Source organism: Schistocerca americana, chromosome 3 (genome assembly GCF_021461395.2).
Source record: "Schistocerca americana isolate TAMUIC-IGC-003095 chromosome 3, iqSchAmer2.1, whole genome shotgun sequence".
Classification (NCBI taxonomy): Eukaryota; Metazoa; Arthropoda; class Insecta; order Orthoptera; family Acrididae; genus Schistocerca; species Schistocerca americana.
The window spans coordinates 896,210,891-896,227,865 of NC_060121.1; the positions used below are offsets into that span (position 1 = coordinate 896,210,891).

Below are 16,975 nucleotides of genomic sequence, written 5' to 3' on the forward strand. Positions count from 1 at the left end.
GGACCAGTGCCTCTTCTCCCTTTATTCCGGTGCCGACAGTAATTGCATCATGTGCCTGTTTTCCCCGATTACGTTCGGTCGAAGCTTCGGAAGGTGGGCGACAAACGACAGTTCGAAGGCCAAAACATGGAGCGTTGAGTGCGCAAAAACTTCCGTTCCGGTACCGGGAATCGAACCCGGGCCTCCTGGGTGAAAGCCAGGTATCCTAGCCACTAGACCACACCGGATTTGGTCGATAAGCGTGAGGTTTTCTCCGTCTCCTCTCGTATTTCGTGCTGAATCTGGACTCAGTGCAGTTCTCCGTTTGCGAGCATATTTGCGCCTACAGACTGGCATGGCGCACAGCTCGAAATTGACTATTCATTATTTTACTCCTAACAAGGGAAGAGAAAGATCAAAGTTGTACGTTGTCATAATTGGAAATAAACATATTGACGCTGAGGCGTGGATAACGAACGACAATTAAGTTCGTTCCCTAGCAACAGCAACGCCGTTAATTCAGCCATGATGTACAGCAAATTAAATGCCCCGGGTGAGGATCGAACTCACGACCTTAAGATTATGAGACTTACGCGCTACCTACTGCGCTACCGAGGCACGTTGCAAGTAACGTTACAGGAAACTTGGTAAGTCTCTCATATTAGAGATAGACAGTTTGCACTTTCTCAAGAATGTGTTGTGTTGCTACACGTGCTTTCCCTACTTGCTAGATTAAACTGCTGCCGCAGCTTTTTCAACGGAACGCAGCACTGCCCGAGTTTACAGTACATCGCCCTAGCGGCACCTGAACACAGCGGCCTGTTGGGCCAGGCCGACGTCAGAGTTCAGAAATAGCACGCGACCGTTCAAGTACGGTCTATTGCGTGCTGCGTGTATGGTTCTTCTCACAGCGAATCCAGCTATACATTCCTGAGGCTGACGCAGCTCAGGCGAGGAATCGGCGCGGCAGCATTATAGCGAGAACAGCAGAACGATGCATAGGCCGGGAATCGAACCCGAGCCGTCCGCATGCTAAGCGAGCATTCACCAATTTTTTTTTTTTTTTTGTTCCCATTTCTTTCGTTGCATTTGTTAGGGGCGGACGTCCGATGGCGCCCGTTCAAGTTCATCGTTGACTCGGTCTTTTATTACAGAGGGCAGATAACTCTCAGACCGAACACGCTGAGCTATCGTGCCGGCAAGCCTTAAGATTATGAGACTTACGCGCTGCCTACTGCACTACTGAGGCACATGCCATTGAACCACCGATGCTCGACAAGCTGCCCGTGCTTCCCGAGCACTTTTCTGCAGGGGAAGGTGGGATTGCCACCCAGCGACGTCGGATACAACCGAAAAAAGTGCTACACACGCGGAGTGCTCCACTACACTGCCTTAAAACGAATGCTCATCTCTATCGTGTGAGTAACCTTGCGGCCGCGGCGACTAGTCTTGTCCAAAGACGCAGCGTGCGTGGAGGCGCTACCCGAATGCGTGTGGATGCACCCCCCTACCTCGTAAGGCGCCTGCAGCTACTATCACCGTGGGCCGCTGCTGGCGGGCAGGAGGCCGACACAGCGGGGCGTTGCGAGCAGCGGCTGTGCGGTGGTGGTGTAATGGTGAGCATAGTTGCCTTCCAAGCAGTTGATCCGGGTTCGATTCCCGGCCACCGCAAGTGGCGCTAGTTTTTTCGTATGAGTATGTGAGCCGCGTGCTGTTAAATGAAGGTTTTTTTCGTCGTAGCTCCACGCAGGCCATCCTGTAGTATGTCCCGACTTGTCCCGACTTTGCTCGGCTGACGCGAAAGCTGACGCTTGGAATTCGCCCTTATCAAAAGGACAGGCACTATAAACGGCTGTGAGAGGCCAGGTGTGGAGAGGTACCAAAACGACAGGCAATCTGCGAAATTTTCTGCTCGTTGTTCTTAAACAAAAAAAGAAAAAACCGACGCAGTCGGTAGGACTCGAACCTACGCTCCCAGAGGGAATCTGATTTCTAGTCAGACGCCTTAACCACTCGGCCACGACTGCTCGTAACGGAAGTTTCCCTGGAATCGTGAAAAACCCAACCGGTCTGCGCAGAATGTTGACAGGAAACGAACTCCGTGCACTGATTACGGCAGGGCTACCGTCGCTACGAGACGAGCCATTACGGAAACGTTAAAATCTTCGCCCGGACAGGGACTTGAACCCTGGACCCTTAGGTTAAAAGCCTAATGCTCTACCGACTGAGCTATCCGGGCTCACGCTCGTTGTGGATGGAGCGGCTGCAAGCAATGTAAATAACTGGAACGCGTGTGTAGGCGTACTACGGTAATTTCTGGCTTCTGGCGCAACTGGCGACTTCACCGACTTCCCACTGACGCTGGTAGCAGCCCAACAGCGGACCAGTGCCTCTTCTCCCTTTATTCCGGTGCCGACAGTAATTGCATCATGTGCCTGTTTTCCCCGATTACGTTCGGTCGAAGCTTCGGAAGGTGGGCGACAAACGACAGTTCGAAGGCCAAAACATGGAGCGTTGAGTGCGCAAAAACTTCCGTTCCGGTACCGGGAATCGAACCCGGGCCTCCTGGGTGAAAGCCAGGTATCCTAGCCACTAGACCACACCGGATTTGGTCGATAAGCGTGAGGTTTTCTCCGTCTCCTCTCGTATTTCGTGCTGAATCTGGACTCAGTGCAGTTCTCCGTTTGCGAGCATATTTGCGCCTACAGACTGGCATGGCGCACAGCTCGAAATTGACTATTCATTATTTTACTCCTAACAAGGGAAGAGAAAGATCAAAGTTGTACGTTGTCATAATTGGAAATAAACATATTGACGCTGAGGCGTGGATAACGAACGACAATTAAGTTCGTTCCCTAGCAACAGCAACGCCGTTAATTCAGCCATGATGTACAGCAAATTAAATGCCCCGGGTGAGGATCGAACTCACGACCTTAAGATTATGAGACTTACGCGCTACCTACTGCGCTACCGAGGCACGTTGCAAGTAACGTTACAGGAAACTTGGTAAGTCTCTCATATTAGAGATAGACAGTTTGCACTTTCTCAAGAATGTGTTGTGTTGCTACACGTGCTTTCCCTACTTGCTAGATTAAACTGCTGCCGCAGCTTTTTCAACGGAACGCAGCACTGCCCGAGTTTACAGTACATCGCCCTAGCGGCACCTGAACACAGCGGCCTGTTGGGCCAGGCCGACGTCAGAGTTCAGAAATAGCACGCGACCGTTCAAGTACGGTCTATTGCGTGCTGCGTGTATGGTTCTTCTCACAGCGAATCCAGCTATACATTCCTGAGGCTGACGCAGCTCAGGCGAGGAATCGGCGCGGCAGCATTATAGCGAGAACAGCAGAACGATGCATAGGCCGGGAATCGAACCCGAGCCGTCCGCATGCTAAGCGAGCATTCACCAATTTTTTTTTTTTTTTTGTTCCCATTTCTTTCGTTGCATTTGTTAGGGGCGGACGTCCGATGGCGCCCGTTCAAGTTCATCGTTGACTCGGTCTTTTATTACAGAGGGCAGATAACTCTCAGACCGAACACGCTGAGCTATCGTGCCGGCAAGCCTTAAGATTATGAGACTTACGCGCTGCCTACTGCACTACTGAGGCACATGCCATTGAACCACCGATGCTCGACAAGCTGCCCGTGCTTCCCGAGCACTTTTCTGCAGGGGAAGGTGGGATTGCCACCCAGCGACGTCGGATACAACCGAAAAAAGTGCTACACACGCGGAGTGCTCCACTACACTGCCTTAAAACGAATGCTCATCTCTATCGTGTGAGTAACCTTGCGGCCGCGGCGACTAGTCTTGTCCAAAGACGCAGCGTGCGTGGAGGCGCTACCCGAATGCGTGTGGATGCACCCCCCTACCTCGTAAGGCGCCTGCAGCTACTATCACCGTGGGCCGCTGCTGGCGGGCAGGAGGCCGACACAGCGGGGCGTTGCGAGCAGCGGCTGTGCGGTGGTGGTGTAATGGTGAGCATAGTTGCCTTCCAAGCAGTTGATCCGGGTTCGATTCCCGGCCACCGCAAGTGGCGCTAGTTTTTTCGTATGAGTATGTGAGCCGCGTGCTGTTAAATGAAGGTTTTTTTCGTCGTAGCTCCACGCAGGCCATCCTGTAGTATGTCCCGACTTGTCCCGACTTTGCTCGGCTGACGCGAAAGCTGACGCTTGGAATTCGCCCTTATCAAAAGGACAGGCACTATAAACGGCTGTGAGAGGCCAGGTGTGGAGAGGTACCAAAACGACAGGCAATCTGCGAAATTTTCTGCTCGTTGTTCTTAAACAAAAAAAGAAAAAACCGACGCAGTCGGTAGGACTCGAACCTACGCTCCCAGAGGGAATCTGATTTCTAGTCAGACGCCTTAACCACTCGGCCACGACTGCTCGTAACGGAAGTTTCCCTGGAATCGTGAAAAACCCAACCGGTCTGCGCAGAATGTTGACAGGAAACGAACTCCGTGCACTGATTACGGCAGGGCTACCGTCGCTACGAGACGAGCCATTACGGAAACGTTAAAATCTTCGCCCGGACAGGGACTTGAACCCTGGACCCTTAGGTTAAAAGCCTAATGCTCTACCGACTGAGCTATCCGGGCTCACGCTCGTTGTGGATGGAGCGGCTGCAAGCAATGTAAATAACTGGAACGCGTGTGTAGGCGTACTACGGTAATTTCTGGCTTCTGGCGCAACTGGCGACTTCACCGACTTCCCACTGACGCTGGTAGCAGCCCAACAGCGGACCAGTGCCTCTTCTCCCTTTATTCCGGTGCCGACAGTAACTGCATCATGTGCCTGTTTTCCCCGATTACGTTCGGTCGAAGCTTCGGAAGGTGGGCGACAAACGACAGTTCGAAGGCCAAAACATGGAGCGTTGAGTGCGCAAAAACTTCCGTTCCGGTACCGGGAATCGAACCCGGGCCTCCTGGGTGAAAGCCAGGTATCCTAGCCACTAGACCACACCGGATTTGGTCGACAAGCGTGAGGTTTTCTCCGTCTCCTCTCGTATTTCGTGCTGAATCTGGACTCAGTGCAGTTCTCCGTTTGCGAGCATATTTGCGCCTACAGACTGGCATGGCGCACAGCTCGAAATTGACTATTCATTATTTTACTCCTAACAAGGGAAGAGAAAGATCAAAGTTGTACGTTGTCATAATTGGAAATAAACATATTGACGCTGAGGCGTGGATAACGAACGACAATTAAGTTCGTTCCCTAGCAACAGCAACGCCGTTAATTCAGCCATGATGTACAGCAAATTAAATGCCCCGGGTGAGGATCGAACTCACGACCTTAAGATTATGAGACTTACGCGCTACCTACTGCGCTACCGAGGCACGTTGCAAGTAACGTTACAGGAAACTTGGTAAGTCTCTCATATTAGAGATAGACAGTTTGCACTTTCTCAAGAATGTGTTGTGTTGCTACACGTGCTTTCCCTACTTGCTAGATTAAACTGCTGCCGCAGCTTTTTCAACGGAACGCAGCACTGCCCGAGTTTACAGTACATCGCCCTAGCGGCACCTGAACACAGCGGCCTGTTGGGCCAGGCCGACGTCAGAGTTCAGAAATAGCACGCGACCGTTCAAGTACGGTCTATTGCGTGCTGCGTGTATGGTTCTTCTCACAGCGAATCCAGCTATACATTCCTGAGGCTGACGCAGCTCAGGCGAGGAATCGGCGCGGCAGCATTATAGCGAGAACAGCAGAACGATGCATAGGCCGGGAATCGAACCCGAGCCGTCCGCATGCTAAGCGAGCATTCACCAATTTTTTTTTTTTTTTTGTTCCCATTTCTTTCGTTGCATTTGTTAGGGGCGGACGTCCGATGGCGCCCGTTCAAGTTCATCGTTGACTCGGTCTTTTATTACAGAGGGCAGATAACTCTCAGACCGAACACGCTGAGCTATCGTGCCGGCAAGCCTTAAGATTATGAGACTTACGCGCTGCCTACTGCACTACTGAGGCACATGCCATTGAACCACCGATGCTCGACAAGCTGCCCGTGCTTCCCGAGCACTTTTCTGCAGGGGAAGGTGGGATTGCCACCCAGCGACGTCGGATACAACCGAAAAAAGTGCTACACACGCGGAGTGCTCCACTACACTGCCTTAAAACGAATGCTCATCTCTATCGTGTGAGTAACCTTGCGGCCGCGGCGACTAGTCTTGTCCAAAGACGCAGCGTGCGTGGAGGCGCTACCCGAATGCGTGTGGATGCACCCTCCTACCTCGTAAGGCGCCTGCAGCTACTATCACCGTGGGCCGCTGCTGGCGGGCAGGAAGCCGACACAGCGGGGCGTTGCGAGCAGCGGCTGTGCGGTGGTGGTGTAATGGTGAGCATAGTTGCCTTCCAAGCAGTTGATCCGGGTTCGATTCCCGGCCACCGCAAGTGGCGCTAGTTTTTTCGTATGAGTATGTGAGCCGCGTGCTGTTAAATGAAGGTTTTTTTCGTCGTAGCTCCACGCAGGCCATCCTGTAGTATGTCCCGACTTGTCCCGACTTTGCTCGGCTGACGCGAAAGCTGACGCTTGGAATTCGCCCTTATCAAAAGGACAGGCACTATAAACGGCTGTGAGAGGCCAGGTGTGGAGAGGTACCAAAACGACAGGCAATCTGCGAAATTTTCTGCTCGTTGTTCTTAAACAAAAAAAGAAAAAACCGACGCAGTCGGTAGGACTCGAACCTACGCTCCCAGAGGGAATCTGATTTCTAGTCAGACGCCTTAACCACTCGGCCACGACTGCTCGTAACGGAAGTTTCCCTGGAATCGTGAAAAACCCAACCGGTCTGCGCAGAATGTTGACAGGAAACGAACTCCGTGCACTGATTACGGCAGGGCTACCGTCGCTACGAGACGAGCCATTACGGAAACGTTAAAATCTTCGCCCGGACAGGGACTTGAACCCTGGACCCTTAGGTTAAAAGCCTAATGCTCTACCGACTGAGCTATCCGGGCTCACGCTCGTTGTGGATGGAGCGGCTGCAAGCAATGTAAATAACTGGAACGCGTGTGTAGGCGTACTACGGTAATTTCTGGCTTCTGGCGCAACTGGCGACTTCACCGACTTCCCACTGACGCTGGTAGCAGCCCAACAGCGGACCAGTGCCTCTTCTCCCTTTATTCCGGTGCCGACAGTAATTGCATCATGTGCCTGTTTTCCCCGATTACGTTCGGTCGAAGCTTCGGAAGGTGGGCGACAAACGACAGTTCGAAGGCCAAAACATGGAGCGTTGAGTGCGCAAAAACTTCCGTTCCGGTACCGGGAATCGAACCCGGGCCTCCTGGGTGAAAGCCAGGTATCCTAGCCACTAGACCACACCGGATTTGGTCGATAAGCGTGAGGTTTTCTCCGTCTCCTCTCGTATTTCGTGCTGAATCTGGACTCAGTGCAGTTCTCCGTTTGCGAGCATATTTGCGCCTACAGACTGGCATGGCGCACAGCTCGAAATTGACTATTCATTATTTTACTCCTAACAAGGGAAGAGAAAGATCAAAGTTGTACGTTGTCATAATTGGAAATAAACATATTGACGCTGAGGCGTGGATAACGAACGACAATTAAGTTCGTTCCCTAGCAACAGCAACGCCGTTAATTCAGCCATGATGTACAGCAAATTAAATGCCCCGGGTGAGGATCGAACTCACGACCTTAAGATTATGAGACTTACGCGCTACCTACTGCGCTACCGAGGCACGTTGCAAGTAACGTTACAGGAAACTTGGTAAGTCTCTCATATTAGAGATAGACAGTTTGCACTTTCTCAAGAATGTGTTGTGTTGCTACACGTGCTTTCCCTACTTGCTAGATTAAACTGCTGCCGCAGCTTTTTCAACGGAACGCAGCACTGCCCGAGTTTACAGTACATCGCCCTAGCGGCACCTGAACACAGCGGCCTGTTGGGCCAGGCCGACGTCAGAGTTCAGAAATAGCACGCGACCGTTCAAGTACGGTCTATTGCGTGCTGCGTGTATGGTTCTTCTCACAGCGAATCCAGCTATACATTCCTGAGGCTGACGCAGCTCAGGCGAGGAATCGGCGCGGCAGCATTATAGCGAGAACAGCAGAACGATGCATAGGCCGGGAATCGAACCCGAGCCGTCCGCATGCTAAGCGAGCATTCACCAATTTTTTTTTTTTTTTTGTTCCCATTTCTTTCGTTGCATTTGTTAGGGGCGGACGTCCGATGGCGCCCGTTCAAGTTCATCGTTGACTCGGTCTTTTATTACAGAGGGCAGATAACTCTCAGACCGAACACGCTGAGCTATCGTGCCGGCAAGCCTTAAGATTATGAGACTTACGCGCTGCCTACTGCACTACTGAGGCACATGCCATTGAACCACCGATGCTCGACAAGCTGCCCGTGCTTCCCGAGCACTTTTCTGCAGGGGAAGGTGGGATTGCCACCCAGCGACGTCGGATACAACCGAAAAAAGTGCTACACACGCGGAGTGCTCCACTACACTGCCTTAAAACGAATGCTCATCTCTATCGTGTGAGTAACCTTGCGGCCGCGGCGACTAGTCTTGTCCAAAGACGCAGCGTGCGTGGAGGCGCTACCCGAATGCGTGTGGATGCACCCCCCTACCTCGTAAGGCGCCTGCAGCTACTATCACCGTGGGCCGCTGCTGGCGGGCAGGAGGCCGACACAGCGGGGCGTTGCGAGCAGCGGCTGTGCGGTGGTGGTGTAATGGTGAGCATAGTTGCCTTCCAAGCAGTTGATCCGGGTTCGATTCCCGGCCACCGCAAGTGGCGCTAGTTTTTTCGTATGAGTATGTGAGCCGCGTGCTGTTAAATGAAGGTTTTTTTCGTCGTAGCTCCACGCAGGCCATCCTGTAGTATGTCCCGACTTGTCCCGACTTTGCTCGGCTGACGCGAAAGCTGACGCTTGGAATTCGCCCTTATCAAAAGGACAGGCACTATAAACGGCTGTGAGAGGCCAGGTGTGGAGAGGTACCAAAACGACAGGCAATCTGCGAAATTTTCTGCTCGTTGTTCTTAAACAAAAAAAGAAAAAACCGACGCAGTCGGTAGGACTCGAACCTACGCTCCCAGAGGGAATCTGATTTCTAGTCAGACGCCTTAACCACTCGGCCACGACTGCTCGTAACGGAAGTTTCCCTGGAATCGTGAAAAACCCAACCGGTCTGCGCAGAATGTTGACAGGAAACGAACTCCGTGCACTGATTACGGCAGGGCTACCGTCGCTACGAGACGAGCCATTACGGAAACGTTAAAATCTTCGCCCGGACAGGGACTTGAACCCTGGACCCTTAGGTTAAAAGCCTAATGCTCTACCGACTGAGCTATCCGGGCTCACGCTCGTTGTGGATGGAGCGGCTGCAAGCAATGTAAATAACTGGAACGCGTGTGTAGGCGTACTACGGTAATTTCTGGCTTCTGGCGCAACTGGCGACTTCACCGACTTCCCACTGACGCTGGTAGCAGCCCAACAGCGGACCAGTGCCTCTTCTCCCTTTATTCCGGTGCCGACAGTAACTGCATCATGTGCCTGTTTTCCCCGATTACGTTCGGTCGAAGCTTCGGAAGGTGGGCGACAAACGACAGTTCGAAGGCCAAAACATGGAGCGTTGAGTGCGCAAAAACTTCCGTTCCGGTACCGGGAATCGAACCCGGGCCTCCTGGGTGAAAGCCAGGTATCCTAGCCACTAGACCACACCGGATTTGGTCGACAAGCGTGAGGTTTTCTCCGTCTCCTCTCGTATTTCGTGCTGAATCTGGACTCAGTGCAGTTCTCCGTTTGCGAGCATATTTGCGCCTACAGACTGGCATGGCGCACAGCTCGAAATTGACTATTCATTATTTTACTCCTAACAAGGGAAGAGAAAGATCAAAGTTGTACGTTGTCATAATTGGAAATAAACATATTGACGCTGAGGCGTGGATAACGAACGACAATTAAGTTCGTTCCCTAGCAACAGCAACGCCGTTAATTCAGCCATGATGTACAGCAAATTAAATGCCCCGGGTGAGGATCGAACTCACGACCTTAAGATTATGAGACTTACGCGCTACCTACTGCGCTACCGAGGCACGTTGCAAGTAACGTTACAGGAAACTTGGTAAGTCTCTCATATTAGAGATAGACAGTTTGCACTTTCTCAAGAATGTGTTGTGTTGCTACACGTGCTTTCCCTACTTGCTAGATTAAACTGCTGCCGCAGCTTTTTCAACGGAACGCAGCACTGCCCGAGTTTACAGTACATCGCCCTAGCGGCACCTGAACACAGCGGCCTGTTGGGCCAGGCCGACGTCAGAGTTCAGAAATAGCACGCGACCGTTCAAGTACGGTCTATTGCGTGCTGCGTGTATGGTTCTTCTCACAGCGAATCCAGCTATACATTCCTGAGGCTGACGCAGCTCAGGCGAGGAATCGGCGCGGCAGCATTATAGCGAGAACAGCAGAACGATGCATAGGCCGGGAATCGAACCCGAGCCGTCCGCATGCTAAGCGAGCATTCACCAATTTTTTTTTTTTTTTTGTTCCCATTTCTTTCGTTGCATTTGTTAGGGGCGGACGTCCGATGGCGCCCGTTCAAGTTCATCGTTGACTCGGTCTTTTATTACAGAGGGCAGATAACTCTCAGACCGAACACGCTGAGCTATCGTGCCGGCAAGCCTTAAGATTATGAGACTTACGCGCTGCCTACTGCACTACTGAGGCACATGCCATTGAACCACCGATGCTCGACAAGCTGCCCGTGCTTCCCGAGCACTTTTCTGCAGGGGAAGGTGGGATTGCCACCCAGCGACGTCGGATACAACCGAAAAAAGTGCTACACACGCGGAGTGCTCCACTACACTGCCTTAAAACGAATGCTCATCTCTATCGTGTGAGTAACCTTGCGGCCGCGGCGACTAGTCTTGTCCAAAGACGCAGCGTGCGTGGAGGCGCTACCCGAATGCGTGTGGATGCACCCTCCTACCTCATAAGGCGCCTGCAGCTACTATCACCGTGGGCCGCTGCTGGCGGGCAGGAGGCCGACACAGCGGGGCGTTGCGAGCAGCGGCTGTGCGGTGGTGGTGTAATGGTGAGCATAGTTGCCTTCCAAGCAGTTGATCCGGGTTCGATTCCCGGCCACCGCAAGTGGCGCTAGTTTTTTCGTATGAGTATGTGAGCCGCGTGCTGTTAAATGAAGGTTTTTTTCGTCGTAGCTCCACGCAGGCCATCCTGTAGTATGTCCCGACTTGTCCCGACTTTGCTCGGCTGACGCGAAAGCTGACGCTTGGAATTCGCCCTTATCAAAAGGACAGGCACTATAAACGGCTGTGAGAGGCCAGGTGTGGAGAGGTACCAAAACGACAGGCAATCTGCGAAATTTTCTGCTCGTTGTTCTTAAACAAAAAAAGAAAAAACCGACGCAGTCGGTAGGACTCGAACCTACGCTCCCAGAGGGAATCTGATTTCTAGTCAGACGCCTTAACCACTCGGCCACGACTGCTCGTAACGGAAGTTTCCCTGGAATCGTGAAAAACCCAACCGGTCTGCGCAGAATGTTGACAGGAAACGAACTCCGTGCACTGATTACGGCAGGGCTACCGTCGCTACGAGACGAGCCATTACGGAAACGTTAAAATCTTCGCCCGGACAGGGACTTGAACCCTGGACCCTTAGGTTAAAAGCCTAATGCTCTACCGACTGAGCTATCCGGGCTCACGCTCGTTGTGGATGGAGCGGCTGCAAGCAATGTAAATAACTGGAACGCGTGTGTAGGCGTACTACGGTAATTTCTGGCTTCTGGCGCAACTGGCGACTTCACCGACTTCCCACTGACGCTGGTAGCAGCCCAACAGCGGACCAGTGCCTCTTCTCCCTTTATTCCGGTGCCGACAGTAATTGCATCATGTGCCTGTTTTCCCCGATTACGTTCGGTCGAAGCTTCGGAAGGTGGGCGACAAACGACAGTTCGAAGGCCAAAACATGGAGCGTTGAGTGCGCAAAAACTTCCGTTCCGGTACCGGGAATCGAACCCGGGCCTCCTGGGTGAAAGCCAGGTATCCTAGCCACTAGACCACACCGGATTTGGTCGATAAGCGTGAGGTTTTCTCCGTCTCCTCTCGTATTTCGTGCTGAATCTGGACTCAGTGCAGTTCTCCGTTTGCGAGCATATTTGCGCCTACAGACTGGCATGGCGCACAGCTCGAAATTGACTATTCATTATTTTACTCCTAACAAGGGAAGAGAAAGATCAAAGTTGTACGTTGTCATAATTGGAAATAAACATATTGACGCTGAGGCGTGGATAACGAACGACAATTAAGTTCGTTCCCTAGCAACAGCAACGCCGTTAATTCAGCCATGATGTACAGCAAATTAAATGCCCCGGGTGAGGATCGAACTCACGACCTTAAGATTATGAGACTTACGCGCTACCTACTGCGCTACCGAGGCACGTTGCAAGTAACGTTACAGGAAACTTGGTAAGTCTCTCATATTAGAGATAGACAGTTTGCACTTTCTCAAGAATGTGTTGTGTTGCTACACGTGCTTTCCCTACTTGCTAGATTAAACTGCTGCCGCAGCTTTTTCAACGGAACGCAGCACTGCCCGAGTTTACAGTACATCGCCCTAGCGGCACCTGAACACAGCGGCCTGTTGGGCCAGGCCGACGTCAGAGTTCAGAAATAGCACGCGACCGTTCAAGTACGGTCTATTGCGTGCTGCGTGTATGGTTCTTCTCACAGCGAATCCAGCTATACATTCCTGAGGCTGACGCAGCTCAGGCGAGGAATCGGCGCGGCAGCATTATAGCGAGAACAGCAGAACGATGCATAGGCCGGGAATCGAACCCGAGCCGTCCGCATGCTAAGCGAGCATTCACCAATTTTTTTTTTTTTTTTGTTCCCATTTCTTTCGTTGCATTTGTTAGGGGCGGACGTCCGATGGCGCCCGTTCAAGTTCATCGTTGACTCGGTCTTTTATTACAGAGGGCAGATAACTCTCAGACCGAACACGCTGAGCTATCGTGCCGGCAAGCCTTAAGATTATGAGACTTACGCGCTGCCTACTGCACTACTGAGGCACATGCCATTGAACCACCGATGCTCGACAAGCTGCCCGTGCTTCCCGAGCACTTTTCTGCAGGGGAAGGTGGGATTGCCACCCAGCGACGTCGGATACAACCGAAAAAAGTGCTACACACGCGGAGTGCTCCACTACACTGCCTTAAAACGAATGCTCATCTCTATCGTGTGAGTAACCTTGCGGCCGCGGCGACTAGTCTTGTCCAAAGACGCAGCGTGCGTGGAGGCGCTACCCGAATGCGTGTGGATGCACCCCCCTACCTCGTAAGGCGCCTGCAGCTACTATCACCGTGGGCCGCTGCTGGCGGGCAGGAGGCCGACACAGCGGGGCGTTGCGAGCAGCGGCTGTGCGGTGGTGGTGTAATGGTGAGCATAGTTGCCTTCCAAGCAGTTGATCCGGGTTCGATTCCCGGCCACCGCAAGTGGCGCTAGTTTTTTCGTATGAGTATGTGAGCCGCGTGCTGTTAAATGAAGGTTTTTTTCGTCGTAGCTCCACGCAGGCCATCCTGTAGTATGTCCCGACTTGTCCCGACTTTGCTCGGCTGACGCGAAAGCTGACGCTTGGAATTCGCCCTTATCAAAAGGACAGGCACTATAAACGGCTGTGAGAGGCCAGGTGTGGAGAGGTACCAAAACGACAGGCAATCTGCGAAATTTTCTGCTCGTTGTTCTTAAACAAAAAAAGAAAAAACCGACGCAGTCGGTAGGACTCGAACCTACGCTCCCAGAGGGAATCTGATTTCTAGTCAGACGCCTTAACCACTCGGCCACGACTGCTCGTAACGGAAGTTTCCCTGGAATCGTGAAAAACCCAACCGGTCTGCGCAGAATGTTGACAGGAAACGAACTCCGTGCACTGATTACGGCAGGGCTACCGTCGCTACGAGACGAGCCATTACGGAAACGTTAAAATCTTCGCCCGGACAGGGACTTGAACCCTGGACCCTTAGGTTAAAAGCCTAATGCTCTACCGACTGAGCTATCCGGGCTCACGCTCGTTGTGGATGGAGCGGCTGCAAGCAATGTAAATAACTGGAACGCGTGTGTAGGCGTACTACGGTAATTTCTGGCTTCTGGCGCAACTGGCGACTTCACCGACTTCCCACTGACGCTGGTAGCAGCCCAACAGCGGACCAGTGCCTCTTCTCCCTTTATTCCGGTGCCGACAGTAATTGCATCATGTGCCTGTTTTCCCCGATTACGTTCGGTCGAAGCTTCGGAAGGTGGGCGACAAACGACAGTTCGAAGGCCAAAACATGGAGCGTTGAGTGCGCAAAAACTTCCGTTCCGGTACCGGGAATCGAACCCGGGCCTCCTGGGTGAAAGCCAGGTATCCTAGCCACTAGACCACACCGGATTTGGTCGATAAGCGTGAGGTTTTCTCCGTCTCCTCTCGTATTTCGTGCTGAATCTGGACTCAGTGCAGTTCTCCGTTTGCGAGCATATTTGCGCCTACAGACTGGCATGGCGCACAGCTCGAAATTGACTATTCATTATTTTACTCCTAACAAGGGAAGAGAAAGATCAAAGTTGTACGTTGTCATAATTGGAAATAAACATATTGACGCTGAGGCGTGGATAACGAACGACAATTAAGTTCGTTCCCTAGCAACAGCAACGCCGTTAATTCAGCCATGATGTACAGCAAATTAAATGCCCCGGGTGAGGATCGAACTCACGACCTTAAGATTATGAGACTTACGCGCTACCTACTGCGCTACCGAGGCACGTTGCAAGTAACGTTACAGGAAACTTGGTAAGTCTCTCATATTAGAGATAGACAGTTTGCACTTTCTCAAGAATGTGTTGTGTTGCTACACGTGCTTTCCCTACTTGCTAGATTAAACTGCTGCCGCAGCTTTTTCAACGGAACGCAGCACTGCCCGAGTTTACAGTACATCGCCCTAGCGGCACCTGAACACAGCGGCCTGTTGGGCCAGGCCGACGTCAGAGTTCAGAAATAGCACGCGACCGTTCAAGTACGGTCTATTGCGTGCTGCGTGTATGGTTCTTCTCACAGCGAATCCAGCTATACATTCCTGAGGCTGACGCAGCTCAGGCGAGGAATCGGCGCGGCAGCATTATAGCGAGAACAGCAGAACGATGCATAGGCCGGGAATCGAACCCGAGCCGTCCGCATGCTAAGCGAGCATTCACCAATTTTTTTTTTTTTTTTGTTCCCATTTCTTTCGTTGCATTTGTTAGGGGCGGACGTCCGATGGCGCCCGTTCAAGTTCATCGTTGACTCGGTCTTTTATTACAGAGGGCAGATAACTCTCAGACCGAACACGCTGAGCTATCGTGCCGGCAAGCCTTAAGATTATGAGACTTACGCGCTGCCTACTGCACTACTGAGGCACATGCCATTGAACCACCGATGCTCGACAAGCTGCCCGTGCTTCCCGAGCACTTTTCTGCAGGGGAAGGTGGGATTGCCACCCAGCGACGTCGGATACAACCGAAAAAAGTGCTACACACGCGGAGTGCTCCACTACACTGCCTTAAAACGAATGCTCATCTCTATCGTGTGAGTAACCTTGCGGCCGCGGCGACTAGTCTTGTCCAAAGACGCAGCGTGCGTGGAGGCGCTACCCGAATGCGTGTGGATGCACCCCCCTACCTCGTAAGGCGCCTGCAGCTACTATCACCGTGGGCCGCTGCTGGCGGGCAGGAGGCCGACACAGCGGGGCGTTGCGAGCAGCGGCTGTGCGGTGGTGGTGTAATGGTGAGCATAGTTGCCTTCCAAGCAGTTGATCCGGGTTCGATTCCCGGCCACCGCAAGTGGCGCTAGTTTTTTCGTATGAGTATGTGAGCCGCGTGCTGTTAAATGAAGGTTTTTTTCGTCGTAGCTCCACGCAGGCCATCCTGTAGTATGTCCCGACTTGTCCCGACTTTGCTCGGCTGACGCGAAAGCTGACGCTTGGAATTCGCCCTTATCAAAAGGACAGGCACTATAAACGGCTGTGAGAGGCCAGGTGTGGAGAGGTACCAAAACGACAGGCAATCTGCGAAATTTTCTGCTCGTTGTTCTTAAACAAAAAAAGAAAAAACCGACGCAGTCGGTAGGACTCGAACCTACGCTCCCAGAGGGAATCTGATTTCTAGTCAGACGCCTTAACCACTCGGCCACGACTGCTCGTAACGGAAGTTTCCCTGGAATCGTGAAAAACCCAACCGGTCTGCGCAGAATGTTGACAGGAAACGAACTCCGTGCACTGATTACGGCAGGGCTACCGTCGCTACGAGACGAGCCATTACGGAAACGTTAAAATCTTCGCCCGGACAGGGACTTGAACCCTGGACCCTTAGGTTAAAAGCCTAATGCTCTACCGACTGAGCTATCCGGGCTCACGCTCGTTGTGGATGGAGCGGCTGCAAGCAATGTAAATAACTGGAACGCGTGTGTAGGCGTACTACGGTAATTTCTGGCTTCTGGCGCAACTGGCGACTTCACCGACTTCCCACTGACGCTGGTAGCAGCCCAACAGCGGACCAGTGCCTCTTCTCCCTTTATTCCGGTGCCGACAGTAACTGCATCATGTGCCTGTTTTCCCCGATTACGTTCGGTCGAAGCTTCGGAAGGTGGGCGACAAACGACAGTTCGAAGGCCAAAACATGGAGCGTTGAGTGCGCAAAAACTTCCGTTCCGGTACCGGGAATCGAACCCGGGCCTCCTGGGTGAAAGCCAGGTATCCTAGCCACTAGACCACACCGGATTTGGTCGACAAGCGTGAGGTTTTCTCCGTCTCCTCTCGTATTTCGTGCTGAATCTGGACTCAGTGCAGTTCTCCGTTTGCGAGCATATTTGCGCCTACAGACTGGCATGGCGCACAGCTCGAAATTGACTATTCATTATTTTACTCCTAACAAGGGAAGAGAAAGATCAAAGTTGTACGTTGTCATAATTGGAAATAAACATATTGACGCTGAGGCGTGGATAACGAACGACAA

General features: G+C 52.3%; 36 non-coding genes across 36 annotated transcripts; 7 read left to right on the forward strand and 29 right to left on the reverse strand.

Moving 5' to 3' along the window:
- Window positions 1-155: 155 nt before the first annotated feature.
- Window positions 156-227, reverse strand: Trnae-uuc. The gene has a single exon. It is a non-coding gene; the product is annotated as a tRNA-Glu (tRNA).
- A 297-nt stretch (window positions 228-524) lies between these two features.
- On the reverse strand, window positions 525-597 carry Trnam-cau. The gene has a single exon. It is a non-coding gene; the product is annotated as a tRNA-Met (tRNA).
- Window positions 598-1,578: 981 nt separating this feature from the next.
- Window positions 1,579-1,650, forward strand: Trnag-ucc. The gene has a single exon. It is a non-coding gene; the product is annotated as a tRNA-Gly (tRNA).
- Window positions 1,651-1,924: 274 nt separating this feature from the next.
- Trnas-aga lies at window positions 1,925-2,006 on the reverse strand. The gene has a single exon. It is a non-coding gene; the product is annotated as a tRNA-Ser (tRNA).
- Window positions 2,007-2,145: 139 nt separating this feature from the next.
- Trnak-uuu lies at window positions 2,146-2,218 on the reverse strand. The gene has a single exon. It is a non-coding gene; the product is annotated as a tRNA-Lys (tRNA).
- A 296-nt stretch (window positions 2,219-2,514) lies between these two features.
- Window positions 2,515-2,586, reverse strand: Trnae-uuc. Its single transcript has one exon. It is a non-coding gene; the product is annotated as a tRNA-Glu (tRNA).
- A 297-nt stretch (window positions 2,587-2,883) lies between these two features.
- On the reverse strand, window positions 2,884-2,956 carry Trnam-cau. Its single transcript has one exon. It is a non-coding gene; the product is annotated as a tRNA-Met (tRNA).
- A 981-nt stretch (window positions 2,957-3,937) lies between these two features.
- Trnag-ucc lies at window positions 3,938-4,009 on the forward strand. Its single transcript has one exon. It is a non-coding gene; the product is annotated as a tRNA-Gly (tRNA).
- Window positions 4,010-4,283: 274 nt separating this feature from the next.
- On the reverse strand, window positions 4,284-4,365 carry Trnas-aga. Its single transcript has one exon. It is a non-coding gene; the product is annotated as a tRNA-Ser (tRNA).
- A 139-nt stretch (window positions 4,366-4,504) lies between these two features.
- Window positions 4,505-4,577, reverse strand: Trnak-uuu. Its single transcript has one exon. It is a non-coding gene; the product is annotated as a tRNA-Lys (tRNA).
- A 296-nt stretch (window positions 4,578-4,873) lies between these two features.
- On the reverse strand, window positions 4,874-4,945 carry Trnae-uuc. The gene has a single exon. It is a non-coding gene; the product is annotated as a tRNA-Glu (tRNA).
- A 297-nt stretch (window positions 4,946-5,242) lies between these two features.
- Trnam-cau lies at window positions 5,243-5,315 on the reverse strand. The gene has a single exon. It is a non-coding gene; the product is annotated as a tRNA-Met (tRNA).
- A 981-nt stretch (window positions 5,316-6,296) lies between these two features.
- Window positions 6,297-6,368, forward strand: Trnag-ucc. The gene has a single exon. It is a non-coding gene; the product is annotated as a tRNA-Gly (tRNA).
- Window positions 6,369-6,642: 274 nt separating this feature from the next.
- On the reverse strand, window positions 6,643-6,724 carry Trnas-aga. The gene has a single exon. It is a non-coding gene; the product is annotated as a tRNA-Ser (tRNA).
- A 139-nt stretch (window positions 6,725-6,863) lies between these two features.
- Trnak-uuu lies at window positions 6,864-6,936 on the reverse strand. Its single transcript has one exon. It is a non-coding gene; the product is annotated as a tRNA-Lys (tRNA).
- Window positions 6,937-7,232: 296 nt separating this feature from the next.
- Trnae-uuc lies at window positions 7,233-7,304 on the reverse strand. Its single transcript has one exon. It is a non-coding gene; the product is annotated as a tRNA-Glu (tRNA).
- Window positions 7,305-7,601: 297 nt separating this feature from the next.
- On the reverse strand, window positions 7,602-7,674 carry Trnam-cau. The gene has a single exon. It is a non-coding gene; the product is annotated as a tRNA-Met (tRNA).
- A 981-nt stretch (window positions 7,675-8,655) lies between these two features.
- Window positions 8,656-8,727, forward strand: Trnag-ucc. The gene has a single exon. It is a non-coding gene; the product is annotated as a tRNA-Gly (tRNA).
- A 274-nt stretch (window positions 8,728-9,001) lies between these two features.
- On the reverse strand, window positions 9,002-9,083 carry Trnas-aga. Its single transcript has one exon. It is a non-coding gene; the product is annotated as a tRNA-Ser (tRNA).
- Window positions 9,084-9,222: 139 nt separating this feature from the next.
- On the reverse strand, window positions 9,223-9,295 carry Trnak-uuu. The gene has a single exon. It is a non-coding gene; the product is annotated as a tRNA-Lys (tRNA).
- A 296-nt stretch (window positions 9,296-9,591) lies between these two features.
- Window positions 9,592-9,663, reverse strand: Trnae-uuc. The gene has a single exon. It is a non-coding gene; the product is annotated as a tRNA-Glu (tRNA).
- Window positions 9,664-9,960: 297 nt separating this feature from the next.
- On the reverse strand, window positions 9,961-10,033 carry Trnam-cau. The gene has a single exon. It is a non-coding gene; the product is annotated as a tRNA-Met (tRNA).
- Window positions 10,034-11,014: 981 nt separating this feature from the next.
- Window positions 11,015-11,086, forward strand: Trnag-ucc. Its single transcript has one exon. It is a non-coding gene; the product is annotated as a tRNA-Gly (tRNA).
- A 274-nt stretch (window positions 11,087-11,360) lies between these two features.
- On the reverse strand, window positions 11,361-11,442 carry Trnas-aga. Its single transcript has one exon. It is a non-coding gene; the product is annotated as a tRNA-Ser (tRNA).
- A 139-nt stretch (window positions 11,443-11,581) lies between these two features.
- On the reverse strand, window positions 11,582-11,654 carry Trnak-uuu. The gene has a single exon. It is a non-coding gene; the product is annotated as a tRNA-Lys (tRNA).
- Window positions 11,655-11,950: 296 nt separating this feature from the next.
- Trnae-uuc lies at window positions 11,951-12,022 on the reverse strand. Its single transcript has one exon. It is a non-coding gene; the product is annotated as a tRNA-Glu (tRNA).
- A 297-nt stretch (window positions 12,023-12,319) lies between these two features.
- On the reverse strand, window positions 12,320-12,392 carry Trnam-cau. The gene has a single exon. It is a non-coding gene; the product is annotated as a tRNA-Met (tRNA).
- Window positions 12,393-13,373: 981 nt separating this feature from the next.
- Window positions 13,374-13,445, forward strand: Trnag-ucc. The gene has a single exon. It is a non-coding gene; the product is annotated as a tRNA-Gly (tRNA).
- Window positions 13,446-13,719: 274 nt separating this feature from the next.
- On the reverse strand, window positions 13,720-13,801 carry Trnas-aga. Its single transcript has one exon. It is a non-coding gene; the product is annotated as a tRNA-Ser (tRNA).
- Window positions 13,802-13,940: 139 nt separating this feature from the next.
- Window positions 13,941-14,013, reverse strand: Trnak-uuu. Its single transcript has one exon. It is a non-coding gene; the product is annotated as a tRNA-Lys (tRNA).
- A 296-nt stretch (window positions 14,014-14,309) lies between these two features.
- On the reverse strand, window positions 14,310-14,381 carry Trnae-uuc. The gene has a single exon. It is a non-coding gene; the product is annotated as a tRNA-Glu (tRNA).
- A 297-nt stretch (window positions 14,382-14,678) lies between these two features.
- Window positions 14,679-14,751, reverse strand: Trnam-cau. Its single transcript has one exon. It is a non-coding gene; the product is annotated as a tRNA-Met (tRNA).
- A 981-nt stretch (window positions 14,752-15,732) lies between these two features.
- Window positions 15,733-15,804, forward strand: Trnag-ucc. The gene has a single exon. It is a non-coding gene; the product is annotated as a tRNA-Gly (tRNA).
- A 274-nt stretch (window positions 15,805-16,078) lies between these two features.
- Trnas-aga lies at window positions 16,079-16,160 on the reverse strand. The gene has a single exon. It is a non-coding gene; the product is annotated as a tRNA-Ser (tRNA).
- A 139-nt stretch (window positions 16,161-16,299) lies between these two features.
- Trnak-uuu lies at window positions 16,300-16,372 on the reverse strand. Its single transcript has one exon. It is a non-coding gene; the product is annotated as a tRNA-Lys (tRNA).
- A 296-nt stretch (window positions 16,373-16,668) lies between these two features.
- On the reverse strand, window positions 16,669-16,740 carry Trnae-uuc. The gene has a single exon. It is a non-coding gene; the product is annotated as a tRNA-Glu (tRNA).
- Window positions 16,741-16,975: the final 235 nt, after the last annotated feature.